We start from the raw sequence: 16,321 nt of genomic DNA, 5'->3' as shown, positions 1-16,321 counted from the left end.
TGCTCAACAGACGTACAGAAAGTTACCTGCACATAAATCAAGGGAAGTTCAACACTCATTTCACCAGGTGACCAAATGCCTTTATCTTCTGTTATAATCTTACATCTAGAATACTTTATATGAATTACTCTACTTTTACTCTCAAGTTTCAAGGTCGCTGTTAGAGCGTGAGGGGCATAGTTCTAATCTAAAGCTTCACAGTCTATATATAGACCAGTGTTTTAGTTACATGCTACCATTAGTCAGTAATTAGTTGTGAATATTGTGCATTACTATTAGGTATACTGTTAAACATGTGATATAGAATGCATCCTTTTGATATCAGTGTTTACTGCAACCCTTACGACACCAGTCCTTGTAAAATACATTCTGTTGTCCCTACTATTTTCTATGAGCTATCATCAATGAACTCAACAAGATTTAATTAGTTGGTTTAATTTCACTTCATTCTTTTTTAATGTCTGTTTTCCATGTTGTCTTAGGTTGTGCAGTTTGACAGGAGCTGACAAGTCAAATTGTGCCAAGCTCCAATGTCAGCTTTGGCAGGGTTTCTATAGCTGGATGCCTTTCCTAATGCCAGTCATTTTATGGGTACAACCTGATAATGTGTGGTAGATGCTTTTTTTTTTCATGCCACCAGCACTAGACGAGGTCACCAAGTGACATGCAAGACGTGAAGGAACAGGAAAAAGGAAAAGCTCTCTCGACTAAATTTGTGCAGGTGGGATTTTAGGGGGCAGTGGTTCTATGCCAGGTGTTGAGAGGTAAAAGTATCGTAGAGCAACAATCCCAGTGTCTTGTTATAGAGAAGCTATATGCCTACCCAACACTACATAAGGGTGGGTGAGAGTAACTAGAAATATAAAAATGGCAGTGATAATATTTCAAGATACAAGAAGGTAAGAGAGAGAGAGAGAAGTAGCTCAAGAAGGAAAATAGACCAGAAAGGAGGATGACATGCAAGGTGGAGGAGCAGGGAGGAAATGGTACACAAGAGGGAGACTAGTTGTCCTGAAAAAGACACTCAACTGCATCCGATGGGGAGAGTCCAGGTTAGGAGTTCAAGAATTTTAGGGAGTATTAAGTTACCATTAGTCACCATTGCTCCCAGTTCCACTCTAGCCTGGAGTGACAGAACCTGTCAAGGGCCCCAGTTATGGGTCAAATAGTAGATGGTTCTGTGGCTGAGGCATACAGGACTTGGAGAAGAGCTGACCCCTTGATATATGTCACATAGGTCCACAAGTATATGAATATGCCCTGGTGTCATGCGAACCAATCTCTCTGCCTAAGAGTTAACAATGCTGGTCTCAACTTTATACAATGTCCATACTGTAGATAACAATATCATTCCATTTCCTCCCCTCAACTACAATCTTAAATAGTTTTTAATATTTAGTGCATAGGCTTAATATAGAAAGAGATTTTTAAAAAATTAAATACAATAATACAAGTTTTTCAAGCAGGAATGGAGAGCACTTCAGTTATTAAAAATGAAATTATATCATAGGCACTAAATACATTTGGAAAAAGAAAACGCTGTACCACACCCTTTATAAATGCAAAAACCTAAAAATTAGCTAAAACATTTAATGTCAACACATTTCTTGATTTTTTTGCTTTTTCAACTACCAAATGGAAATCAATGATGATCTCAGCAGTTTCTGTGGCTTCCAAATTTATGTCAATAGCAAATAACAAAACACTAGATGTTTCTCTTCCCTGCTCATTGTTGTTACCTATGCTATTAATATCTATTTCTTTATTGCCCACAGGGGCTATTAATATCTAGTCACTCCATCCTTCAAATCTCTAGCAATGAAAGTTTAATGGAAATATATTAGAAACGTCACTCAGATTCTCTTTAGAAAACCACCAGAAGGTTATTTAAGTTATTACTTTTTTTCATCCTACATATTTTCCAAGCGGTCGTTTAACTTCCTTCTCTAGACTACTTAGAAACTTGCCTTAAGACTACCTTCCTAAATTCACAAGGAGAAATGATAATAAAAAAATAAGGTTTCATAATTATAAGGGATAATCATAAATGAATGCCATAAATATGTAACTTAAACGAAATCTTGATGAGAGATAAGATAAAAAAATTTTAATATTTTTTTTATCACTTAGTGTAAGTATTTTGGCATAACTACAGAGTTGTACCCCCCCCCCACCGACTTTGGTGTAGTTATGCCAGTATTTTCGGGGTCTCTAATGGGGAAGAAGAAATAGCTTTCACATTATACATGGTCCAAAAGCTAGACACACAAAGACCAAGTTTGAACAGGAGCAACAGATTAACTTCAACACCCAAGAACTAGAACGGTCTTCCTGACGAGCTCCACAGTTTCCGTCAATCAAATCTGACTGACAAGGCTTTGGTCGATCAGGGGCCATGCTAATTAGACACTTGACCGAAGTGTCGTGAATTGGAACTGAACCAGAAACCATGTAATTGTGCAGCGAACTTCTTTATCATACAGCCATACATACACCTATATGTTTATGTAGTCCATAAACTAAATAATTTTAAATCATTAACAGATATCTACCAGTAAAACTTGAAGAAATAACTCATAAACAACTAAATAATCCGAATTTAGTGAAAGGGACATTCTCTTCGTTGTAAACATTTGGGATTCTTCAAATAGAGGTCTTCTCTTACTGCTATTAATGTTCAAATTGGCGCTTAATAATGCACAACAGTCTGGTTAAAACACAAAGAAGCGTACGAAACCTGATTGCGCACTAGAGAAGCATGTGTTTCTCGGTTTTCACTTAATGACTGAGACCTTTTCTTTCTTTTTCTCGTCAATACACTAATATGGAGGTGCTTCCAAGATATTTGCACCAAATCTTTGACGAGGCATTATTCATTTCCAATCATTAATTTGCTATCCTTTAGTCATATGCCAGACAGCTAAGCAAAACCTCGTGGATCTAACAGCTAAGTCCATGAGACTCCACCCCGTGCAACACATTTCTTCCAACGGGTCTAAACACTAAGAAAGCTTACTTTCGACACATTTCTTGTTGCTACCCGATAGAACAGTTAATTCCACAATCAGATTCCCCCTTTTCACCCTTCTTTTTATTACGCCCATAACAAGAGATATAGGAGTTCTCTAGGACTAGCAATATGGCTATAAAATTTTTGCTATATTGCCATAATAAAACATCATTCATAATTTTAATCATATATCCATATAGAGAAGAATTAAGATTCTATATCAATATATTAATATCATTATTATAGTGTCTGTGCGTGAGTATTGCAGAAGTATCCAAAAGTCGAAAATATATATATACAGGCTGTCATGTTTATTAAAACTTAAGATATCAAAATATAAAAGAATGATGCAATAGAAAACGTATATACGTTACATACTGCTACACTACATTTAACTATGTCATCAGAAACATATGTAAAAGAAAATTAAAATACTTACCCGACAATCAAACTGTCTTGAAAAACAAGAATGAATAAAAATGTGAGGTGAGAAGAAATTAGATGAATTCGCGATATTTAGTTAACAACCTTAGAAACAGACAACAACCGGGATGAGTTGCAACAAAATACAACTCTCCATATAATGGTACAGGCTAAAAAGTATCAATGAAACTAACACATCTTACTCTCCCATGTATAGGTACATTCTGCTGTCTGAAGCGTAAATTAACCAGTAATTTTTCACAGTTATATAGCTTAATTATAACGCCACTTACTGCCTATATTGCATCATATTTTGCCCTTTTAATCTTAATATTGCAATTTCCTATGCAACATTTGTTTTTAATCTTTTACTTAATTTTTAGCTTCCGTTTCTTTAGTTTCAATTGACAGTTATCGTGCTTACATGATAACACTAGGTTATCACATGTTAAAGTTAGTGATAGCATATTTAATGCAGTGAACATCAGAGAAGGGAACATACTTTCAAAGAGAGATCGAGAAAGATCCGCGAATAAGGCGGTGGCGACGGTGTTGTTATTGCATAATCCCAAGTAGGTCAGGACTGAGCAATCACATTGTCAAATATGTTCTTTCCTAAAACATAGGGTGATTTGGCTGTTATTTCTAGCAATCAGATGACCTCATATAAGTCCTTTTCGGCTCTCTTTTTAAGTTTTAAAATAAATATTCAAATAAATAAGCGAAAAGGCATTTCTCATGCTTGATATAATTTTACATGTATGCTTCCTTGCTGGCATGGGTTGGACTAGTTTTATGGCCAAAACACTCTTTCTGTTGTCAACTCATTGAGTTACCTTTTCCAGCACACGGGGACACCGTATAACTATTCTAAACCCAAGATACACACATACACTAGATTGTACATTTAAATCCCAAAATATTTCAAATAAAAACCAAAGCTCAGTGGTTGGAACAAGTAAATGATTTAATGGAGATAATTTTTTTAGAGCTTATTTTTGTAAATTTAAAACCTTACATGAGTACTGTTGAAAAGGAAATCAAGAAAGTACTATTACAGGGGTTATAATTAAATAGATTAGTAAGGCAGTGAACTGGAAGACTTGTTAGAGTGTAGGTTCAAGAGTGTTTCTTGTGTGTGTGTGTGGGGGGGTTCATACTCTGAGTTCAAATACCACCGAGATCAACATTGCCTTTCCTCTTGTTAGAGTTGATAAAATGAATACCAGCTAAGTGCTGGAGTCAAAGTAATCAACTAGCCCTTCTCTCAAAATTTCAGTCCTTGTGCCTACAGTAGAAAGAATTATTACATAGTAAGGCAGTGGGCTGGAAGAATCATTAGAGTGCCAGACAGTATTTGTTCCACTAGAGTAGCTGGTGGGTGGTGACACTTTTGAGTCTGCCATAGGTAATATGTGTTTTTTGTGGGGTCCAGGGGCAGCAAACAGAAGAGCTGCCCTGACACACACACTCTAGCTACGCTAGTGATTTGTTCCAAATGTCTATACTCAGTTCAAATTCCACTGAGGTCAACATTGCCTTTCATCCTTTTGGGGTTGATATAATAAGTACTATTCAAGTGCTGAGGTCAATGGTATCAGCTAACACCCTCAGCTCAAATTTGTTGGCCTTGTGTCTAAAATTGTAACATCACAGGACTTAAAATTATGTTCAGTTCCCTACAATAATAACCCTACTTATTTATATGTGTGAAATTAGCGTCTGAACCCAAAAATTAAAGTGAATGCCTAGAGTCACTATAAATCAGCAAAATTTTCCTCAAATAGCACACCAGCAGAACTGAGAAAAACATCGTAGATGTGCATATAGCTGTGAGGGGAAATTGTTGAATCACCATCCGTGAGTTATCAGAGGATGTGCAGATTAATTATGATTCAGTTCAGTCCATTATCACTGAAGATTTGGGTATGAGACGCACGTCTGCCAAGTTTGTGCCAAAACTGCTTTCAGCTGACCAAAAAGACACTCAGGTTTCAGTTGCACAAGATCTCTTTGATTGTGTTGAGAATGATGGAAACTTTTTGAAAACTTTGCATAGGTCTATGAGAAGGTATCACCAGGCTTTTGGCAAAATTTGATGCAGATTCTCTGCTCAACTTTCTGTCATGGTCAATGTGATGATCACACACTACACACCTTCCTTCCAAACACTGCTGTAAACAGCAGAAGTGAACTAGAACATTAAAACTTTGTGCACATGCATAGCAGAGTTCAAGGTCAATTCATGCCAAGCGTCTTCACTCTGTGTGATTTAGTTTTATTACTATGGCAACAGTCTGGATACTTATTGATCAGACCGTGTATATCTGAACCAAATGTGGACAATAGGTATGAGACAGTATAAGCTGTCTGGGTTCATGGTGATCTCACTGTCTTCCACCACACAACACCAATCAACACATCTGAGATAATACATGAATCCAGTCATCTCTCCAAACACCATCTGTCATGTTTCTGGATTGCCTCCCAGCCAAACAGAGGTATTTGGCTCAACATTGTCCCCTTCTCAACAATGAGAACATATGTATTGGAGTTACCCTGTATTTTACTGTATGTGTGAACCCCATAAACGCCACTGTAGAATTACTGTCTTATCACCATAGTACACTTGCTTTCCTACCTTCATAGTGTGGGATTATGCTAATCTCTCTGACAACCCACAATAAACAACAAAGAACATGATATGTCCCATATTTTGACGATGTAACTGTGTCATCTGTGTGACTGGTCTGTACGGCGTACCTCACTGACTGATCCTGCTTGCTGTGTCTGTTCACTATTTATGAGTAGTGGAACAGCCCACTTCTCACTTGGGGGTGTCCACCACAACACCTCCCCGCTTTGAGATTTTTTTTCTTTCACACAAGATTATTATTATTTTTTTTCTTGAGAATGCCGCAGGTAGTAATACATTGTTGAAGCAATGTGTGTGAGTGTATGTGTATGACTCCTTATCTTAGCATTGCATGACAGTTGTAAGTAAGTGTCACCATCATACAAGCAGTGTCATTCATTTTCAGTCTCCCATGAAAACATGTCCAACTAAGGGGAAATGGGAAATATTACCTCACTTGGAAACTGGTGAAATTGGGCAACAAGGAAGGGAATCTAGCTATAGAAAATCTACCTCAACAATTTTTATCTGATCCTGCAAGCAAGGACAAGTGGATAGTAACAAATAAAAAGAAAAATGGTGATACAACAGGCTTTCACACCATTTCTGTCTACCAAATTCCACTCACAAGTTATTGGCCAGTCCACAGCTACAATAGAAGAGACTTGCCCAAGGTATCAAGCAGTATGATGAAACCATAGAACCATATAGTTGCAAAGCAAACTGCTTAAACACATAGCTGTACCCTCACCTCTGTTTAACTGTAAATGATATGAAACATAAATAGCTGCATGCAAACTGTAATTAATCCTAACCTGTCTGGAGAGGAAATTGAATACCGCGTTTATAAATTAAAGGCTTACAGTCAAGCAACCAGATTGAGTAAATAGTCTTTAACCTTTTAATATTCAAATTACTGTCAAGAGTCATGCTTATTTATTCACATTGTTTTCAATTAATCAATTATTAGTTCATAGCTTCAAAATTTCACTGATGTGATTATTTTTAGAATGACATTTTAGGGTAAGGGTGAGCAGCCAGATCTGGATGGTTTGAACACAAAACAGATAAAATATTTGGGTTTGATACAGTCAGTTAAATGTTAAAGGGTTAAAAGTGTCGTATTATTAAATGTCATAAACATAGATTCTATTAGAAACTTGAAAAAAAGTTGGAACTTGATATTAAAGTTAATATATATTTTAATTTCTAATTAAAATTCAATTACTAAAAATATATCTGTATATTAGCATTACTGCTACATTAGAGTAGATAGCATTTATTAATTGTTGATATTTTTGATTCCTAAGGAAAATAAGTTATTATCATTAAAAGTTACCATTTTCTTCCTCTTGTCTCATTTGAAGTCTTGTATCAGCCTTATGATTGTTTGGTCTATGCTGTACAATAGATGTATGATTTTTTACAAGATATTATTGTTGTTTAATTCTATGTTATCTCTAATTGAGCAGTCTTCTATGATGAAAGGCATTCCAAGTATGGCCATCCTATTTTGTTTTCTTTTGTTTTTCTGTATATCTAGGACTACATTGTCCAATATATCCTTCCTTTCTTTCAGAGGGTAGCATGCAATTTAAGGGAATATGGTTACTATTTCTAGCAGGTTGAGTGATCACATAGAAACTCCCTTATTGACTCATCCTTGTGAAATTAATCAGGATGCTGGTTTCAGTTCCTGTTTTGTAATTATTTTACTTTACAGCTGTTATTGATATTAGAAAGGCCTGAATGTCACAATTTCCTCCTAAGTTATTATGTACTAGCTGAGCCTGTGCCGCCATAAATGACAGCTAATTGTAGTATCTTACATATAAATAAGGTACATAATAATCACACATACAAACATTCACATACATTCACAAACATTCACGTAGGCTTTCTGATAGTCCTTTCATTAAAATACGTTAAAATTAGCTTAAGATGTCATTAGTCCCAGTAGTCATTGATAATATTTTTTCTCACCACCTAATCATTTCTAGTCAACTATTTAATGCTAAGAGCACGAGATAATTAAACATTATAAACCATTCTCTAAAATTTAAGTTTACTTTAGTTAGTGGCAGAAACAATAGCCAACGCTGTTGTCTCCCTTACATCTGAAATTTTACGCGTGTGGGCGCGTGTGTTACAACTGCTAGAAGGCATGGGAGCTCATCGGCCTATGTATCTCAAGGGAAGTCACTGTGTATGCATCATGACTATACAGCGTATATACCCCTCAATATTTTGAAAGTAATGGTTATAATTAATTATTATTACTTTCTGAAGGCTGTGAGCTAACAGAATCGTTCATGCATCGGACAAAATGCTCAGTAGTATTCTTTCCAGTTCTTTACGTTCTGAGTTCAAATTCCACCGAGGTTGACTTTGCTTTCATCTTTTCGGGGGTCAAAAAATTGAGTACCAGTTGAACATTGGAGTCGATGCAATCAACTTATCTTCGCCCCTAAAATTACTGGCCTTGTGCTGAAACTTGAAATCATTATTGTTTACTTTCTGTATTTAAATTCCATCGAGGTGGCTTTACATTCTGAGTTCAAATCATATCCAAGTCAGCTTTACCTATCATCCTTCTGAATCAATAAAATACAGCACCAGTCAAATACTGGCGTCGTTGTATCAAATTATCCCTTTCTCTTCAAAATTGTTGGCCTTGGACATTAATTGGAAACAAATTTTGTTTCTACAAAGAATTTAACATCATTTGAAATATTCAATTTCATATCTAAAGACAGACAGTTTGTGGGACATGAGGCAGAGGTCATAAAAGAAAATGTTTCACAGTGGGGGGGGGGGGACTATAATACAAAGAAAAAAGAATGTTAGCAACTTTTTAGTTAATACATTTTAGTAAACATAGTTTCGTTTGAGTTTGGAGTCAAAAACTTAATTTCTAACTTGTTAATCGAAAAGTTACCATCGTTGATTGATAATAGAAAAGTAACCTTCGTTAATCGTTAATCTGTTAACCAAAAAGTCGACTTCGTTAATCGTTAATTCTTTGAAAATGTAACGGAAATTAACGTTAATCCGTTAACGTTAATTTTTATTAGAAAAAGACATAACTGCAGTTTAATACCCCACCGATTTTGTTGCGTCACAACTTCCAGAAAAATGGATACTTTTTAACGAAACTTTCACCAAATAATCGCTTATATCCTGTAGATTGAGTGTATGCAAAGTTAAGTTGGAAGACAATTTTCTGAGGGGTTGGGAGAGAGGAGTTTCGGAAAATTCACACGACCTGACATTTTCCTCCTCGTAACTTTCTGGAAAATAGATATTTTTTAATGAAATTTTATACGAATACCTTTGTAAAAATTAACACTTTCTTCTCCAAGCCTAGATTCGAAACCGAATCTAAGAATTCTTGGTCGTCCAAACCACCTCGATCAACAGGCGCGAAAAGCAGGTTTTCTTTGTCCTGTCAAAAAGTGATTGATCATCTCCCTTTAACCTTCGACCTCATAGATGTCAGGCGAAGTTCAACTGGACAGCAATTGACTTACTTAGGTACTAAGCCTGCTGCAGCATGTCCATCCTTCTAGCTGCCACGATTCTTATAAATAGAGTGGTCAACATGACACAGGGAGACACAGACAGACGGAGACTGTGATGCTCGCAGACTGAACCAGTGCTCTGCTACTACCAAGACAGAGATCTTTTGCCTTGCCCTTCAAGATGAAAGAATGAACACACACACAAACATATTTAGTCTTAGGGTACATCAACTCCAGATGTATCCTGGTTCCATCATTTTTCTAGCAACTCGAAGCAAGTTGCCAAAATTGAACGTAGTGGCAAATATTATTTATTAACACCAGCAAATAAAAAAATGTTATAGTTGAACCAGTTATCACTTTGTCATTTCACAGGCAAACACATGCCTATCGCACCGACACTAAACAAAAACATACCACATTTTGGTGACACCACTACACCTTTCAAACGGTGTAGATTACTATTACAAAGAAATTTGTGGGCAAAATTTTTGGAAGCGGGTAGGAGAAGTTTCTGGAAAACGGAGTTTCGGATTAGACAGCCCACATAAGTTGGAATTTCTCCATTTTGATGGGGACTTTTTCCAATGATCTTCACTAAAGTCTTCAGAATGATGTGAGGCATCTTTTCACGTAAAAAAAGATAAGAATTTTGAAAATTTATTTTTTCACTCCCACCACCCCAGTTCGAAACGATTTTGGCCATTTTTTTTTTACTTCACATTTAAAATCCATGAGAGAAACATTTTCAGTTAAAAAAAAATTGTTGATAATTTCAGAGGAAAATGTGGGATTTAAGGGAGATCTGGCTGTTGTTCCTAGCACATCCCATATATATACATATATATATAAATAAATAATAAATGCGCCCTTTTAAAGCCTAGCCAGGCTCATGGGCCGGTTTCCCGGTTTCTATGGCATATGCGTTCCCCAGCTGGACGGGACGCCAGTCCATCACAGCGTTACTCATTTTTGCCAGTGGAGTGGACTGGAGCTACGTGAAATGAAGTATTTTGCTCAAGAACACAACGCGTCGCCCGATACAGGAATCGAAACCACAATCTTACGATCATGATGCTGACACCCTAACCACCAAGCCACACGCCTCCACACACACACACACACACACATATATATATATGTATATATACATACATACATACACATACATATATGTGTGTGTGTGTGTGTGTGTGAGTGTGTGTGTGTGTGTATGTATGTATGTACATATATATATATATATATATATATATATATATATATATATAGTTTATATCCATTTAAAGGAAAAAAGAAAATGGAGATAAGGAAGTTAATAATTGTTTATTATTAACAAATTGGTTAATATTTCTTACAGCCGTTTCAATTAATACTCAATAATTTAATTACAAATTTGCACATTAAATTTACATTTATGTGACATGAGTATAATTTCATCAGAAAAAAAAAAAAGTTTAACCTTTAGATGTTGTATGTGGACCTGTCAATTCATTTCAGCAGACTCAATTACTAACTTCCTTATCTCAATTAGACTCAATTATTAACTTCCTTATCTCAATTATTAACTTCTTTATTAACAATTACTAACTTCCTTATACCCATTTTCTTCTCTTTTTTTCTAAATAGATATAGACTATATGCTTAATGTATTCCCCAAAAATATTAGGTATGCATTCATCCCTCTATGAAGTTAACATATCCTCTAATTATATATACATATATATGCATAAGCTCGCAAGGAATGAAGCCAGTATGCTCCAATGGATGTGTAATGTCTGTGTGCATACTCGACAGAGTGTAAGTACCTTGAAAGAAAAATTGAACTTTAGAAGCATCAGTTGTGGTGTGCAAGAGAGACGATTGCGCTGTATGGTCATGTGGCAAGAATGGATGAGGATAGCTGTGTGAAAAAGTGCCACACCCTAGTGGTTGATGGAACTTGTGGAAGAGGCAGACCCAGAAAGACCTGGGATGAGGTGGTGAAGCAGTTTCAAATGAGAATATGCAATAATAATCCATGGCACTAGTAAGGTTGCTATACAGCTCATACAGAGAGGTGGCTTTTAGCTTGGAGATGAAGGGTTTTAAAGTATGAGAGAAGGAAACAGAGCAGGCTCTAACTGATTAGGAACTACATGGCTACTCACATTTGAAGAGAATGGAGAGAATGATCAGGTGGAGCTAACTGCAAACAAATAAAAAGTGGTGATGAGGTGTCCAGATGCCCCCACCCACCTAAAGATATGAGGTGAGAAGTGAGTGGGGACAGAGAAGCTAGGAATATGGGTGAAGACGGGTTTGCAAGAGTGTATCGGGGAAACAAGAGATGGAGGAATGGAAGAGGAGAGGCAAAAGGGAGGTAGGCAACAACTGTTAAGATCAGGTAGGATTGAAGTATGGATGTAGGGTTTAGTGGATAAGGGGTTGGGGATGATCAATGATACATGAGTTGGGGAAGGTGGAGGGATGCAGAAACAATACACTTCTTTCAGTTTCCATTGGCCAAATCCATTCCCAAGGTTTTGGTTTGCTTAAAGCTATATTAGAAGATACTTGCTCAAGATGCTACACAGGGGACTGAACCTGATATCATGTAGTTTGGAGCCAAGTTTTTTAACCACACAATCATAAATGCTTCTGTGTACAATAACATTGAGTAATGAATTTTTTTTTTTGTCATTGGTCAGTATTATTTCCTATTTGCTTCTATCCAGAAATCAAAAGAAATGATCACTATTCTCTTCAAACTTTGCTTTTGTTACTTGGACATTAATGTTTTGAAACTGACCTATTTTCCATTACATTTCAGACAGATTCGGTGCTGAGTTGCTGAAGCAGGAATATTGTTATAATAAATATTCTGCTCAATACCACTCTCCCTACAGATCAGACCTTGCTCCTTGTGACTTTTAGTTGTCCCTCAAGCTGAAGGAGAAGACGAAGGAAGCTGTGACAAGGATCCTGGTCACCTTCACTTTGGACAACTTCCATTGAACCTTCATAAAGTGACAGGAACGCTACAAGTTCATTGAAGTCAGAGAATCGTACTTTGAAGGAGATTAGAGTTGTGTGCTTCTTTGAAATTGGTAAATGTCTCTCCTGAAAATGTCTAAAAACTTCTAGAATTGCACTTTGTATAAAGACAGTGCAGAAAAACCATCATGTCCCAATCAAATCTATCTTCTCAGCCAACACTCATCATCATCATCATCATCATCATCATGACAATGATCATCATCATCATCTAACATCCATTTTCCATTCTGGCATGGGTTGACTGGTCTGACAGGAGCTGGCCAGCTGAAGAGCTGTCCAGGCTCCAAGTCTCTTTTGGCATGGTTTCTACAGCTGCATGCCCTTCCTAACACCAACCACTTTACAGAATGTATTGGGTGCTTTTATGTCGCATTGGCACAGGTGCTTTTACATGGCACCAGTACAAACACTTTTTATGCACCCACAAGATTAGGATTGCTCAGCTGAAGAGGGATGTAAGGGACATGTCTATATGTAAGGAGAACCATGATTTTACTTAGCTTGACATGCCTTCTCAAGCAGAGCAAACCACCAGAAGTCTGGTGCTGTACATACAAACATAAGCTATAAACATACAAGGTCTGGAAGGACAATGGCGGATATGAAACATGTCCAGACTACTTCACACAATAAACTCTGTATTTTGGAATTTGCAACGTGGTATTCCAATATATCTGGATCATTGAATGTACAATATAGATCTGTTCAATGATGGCTGATCGAAATTATACAACAGTAATAACATCAGCAAAAACAGAGTGATCATCTCAGACTGAATATTGATTTTATTCTAAACTTATTTTTACTTTTACAATTTTGTATTCATTTTTCCCCCCATGTTTTTAAGGGTAGGATAGTTTTTGTTGGAATATAGTTTTTACAGCTGAATGCTCTTGCTACTATGAACCACTTATCCATGAAGAAGTATGTGCACCCCCACCCACCATAGAAATATATATACATATACACACACATATATATATATATACATATATATATACATATATATATACATATATATATGTATATATATATGTGTGTATATATACATATATATACACACACATATACATATGTATGCACACACACACACACACACACACACACACACACACACACACAAACACAAACATGTGTGTGTACATATATAGAGACATACACACATATATATACACACACACACACACATATATATATATATACACACACACATTCATACACACATGTAAATATATATATATGTGTGTGTATATTTGGATATAAGCGTATGTGCATGTGATTACAGATACACACAGGAACATGAATGCACTCATGAACACACACACACACACACACACACACACACACACACACACACACACACACACATCCATAAATATATATAAATATTAACGTGTATGTTTATGTAGACTATTTATTTATTTTATGTCCTGATGAAATAATTAGTGTTTTGCATAAAATGTCTGGATTTTCAGTTTGACTATTTGTAAGCAGCAATATCCATCAATGTATCAATGACCTGTTGACTTCAGATCATATATTCTAGATATAAGGTAAGATATGGAATATAATAATAGTAATAATAGTAATAATAATAATAATAATCTTTTCTACTGGAGGCACAAGACATCAGATTTATGGGGTGGAGACTAGTCAATTATATTGACCCCAGTGTTTCACTGGTACTTAATTTATCAACCCAGAAAGGATGAAAAGCAAAGATGACCTTGGTGGAATTTAAACTCAGAATGTAGCGACGGCTGAAATACTGCTAAGCATTGTGTCCAGCACGCTAACGATCCTGCCCACTCGCCACCTTAGCAACAACAACAACATCAACAACAACAGCAACAGCAGCAACAACAACAACAACAGCAACAGCACCACCACTAACAACAACAATAATAATGTAGACAAATAGCTGAAGGAGATTGAGATAGAATGCCTGGTGGAGCTCCTAGAGAAGGTTTGTCTCTTAGGGACAGCAAGGATTATCAGGAGGGTTCTAAGCACTCAAACGACTGCTGAAAACTTGTGGAAAACTAAGGTTAAAGGGAGTAACCCGCTACCCACATAATTCCTACCAGGAATAAGACTAAACCTGAGTCAAACCAAAATAATATTAATGGTTTCAAATTTTGGCACAAGGCCAGCAAGTTCAGGGGATGAACTAAGTCGATTACATTGACCCAGTGTTCAACTTATTTTATCAACCCCGAAAGGATGAAAAGCAAAGTTGACCCACACCGAATTTGAACTCACAACATAAGGATGGACAAAATGCTGCTAAGCATTTTGCCTGGCATGCTAATGATTCTGCTAGCTCACCACCTTAATAATAATAATAATAAATAATAATAATAATAATCGTTTCAAATTTTGGCAAAAAGCCAGCAGTTTTTGGGAAGGAGCTAAATCGATTACATCGACCCCAGTGGCACTTATTTTATTGATCTTGAAAGAACGAAATGCAAAGTTGACCTCAGCAGAATTTGACCTCGAAACATAAAGACAGACAAAATGCTGCTTAGCATTTTGTCTTGTACAGTAACAATTCTACCAGCTCAATAATAATAATAATCACCATCATCATTCACTGTCTGTTTTCCATATTGGCATGGGTAGGTCAGTTTGACAGGAACTGGCAAGTCAGAAGGATGCACCAACCTCTACTGTCTCTTTTGGCATGGTTTCTACGGCTGGATGCCAACCACTTTACAGAATTTATATGAACGAATGCCCTAGACTTGCCCAGAACTATTACAAGTTGTGGTGATATTGGAAACTGTGTTGAGAGAGGCAAGATGTGGTATGAGCACAAACTGCAGAGAGTGGCAAAGTCAGAGACTTGCAAAATCCTCTGGGGTTTCTGAATCCAAATAGATCAGATGAATAGTCAAGAAGGAACGGAAAAAAATAGATAAATACAACCCTCTTAAGTACGAAATAGCCCGGCTATGGAGAATGAAGAAGGTGAAAATAGTGCCAATTATTTTTGGGTTCTTGGGAACAGTATCAGAGGGCATCAAGAGGAATATAAAAGAAATTGGAATAGAGTGCCGGAAGAACTGTTACAAAAGGTTTGCCTCCTTGGTGCTGCCCGAATAATCAAGAAAGTATTAGACAGTTGAAAAGAACAGATAGCATGGTACCATAGGCTGCAGACAGCAAGTCTCCTATGCATGCATGACTCCAGGAATTCTAACAAAATCTGTGATAAAAAGAAATAATAATAATAATAATTTCTTTTGTTGGCCACAAGGGCCCAAGACAAGATGCAATACACAAACAGGTGGAGGTTTACATCGATGAAGGAGAGACACTACGATATTAAAGGACATACCAAAAGAATATAAAAGTAGGAATTAAAATAAATATTTAATAAATAAATAGAATCCCCAAAAGTGGGGTAGTCTACTTCAGATAATTTAGGATAAACTCTTTTCAAAATGTCCTGGATTACTCCGCCATTCCCAAGGCATGGGAAGTGCCATCTTCCAATTTCTTTCTTCCTACTTAGAAAAGTATACTCAGAGTTGATCCATTCAGCCTCACCAGTCTTGTCACTCTCATTCACTTTTTAATAAACATACCAGAAGGCACATATGTATGTGTGTGTATACACATGTATGTGTGTGTATACACATGTATGTGTGTGTATACACATGTATGTGTGTGTATATAAACATTTGTATA

At 36.4% G+C, this 16,321-nt stretch overlaps 1 protein-coding gene across 2 annotated transcripts in view; it reads right to left on the bottom strand.

Annotated features, from left to right (window-relative positions):
- Positions 1 to 4,040, bottom strand: part of LOC106883105 (alanine--tRNA ligase, cytoplasmic) — a 35,624-nt gene extending 31,584 nt beyond the window's left edge. Inside the window, exon 1 of one of the 2 annotated variants that reach the window (XM_089350515.1) lies at positions 3,936 to 4,040. The gene's annotated coding sequence lies outside the window, so the exon portion shown is untranslated. Of the gene's footprint in view, positions 1 to 3,449; positions 3,584 to 3,935 lie in introns of those variants that run through there. The other variant, XM_014934002.3, reaches the window with a different exon arrangement.
- Positions 4,041 to 16,321: the final 12,281 nt, after the last annotated feature.

Source organism: Octopus bimaculoides, chromosome 4 (genome assembly GCF_046866305.1).
Source record: "Octopus bimaculoides isolate indiv1 chromosome 4, ASM4686630v1, whole genome shotgun sequence".
In the NCBI taxonomy this organism is placed as follows: domain Eukaryota; kingdom Metazoa; phylum Mollusca; class Cephalopoda; order Octopoda; family Octopodidae; genus Octopus; species Octopus bimaculoides.
Note: the sequence above shows the minus strand (reverse complement) of the source record. Positions and strands in the feature narration are given on the sequence as shown.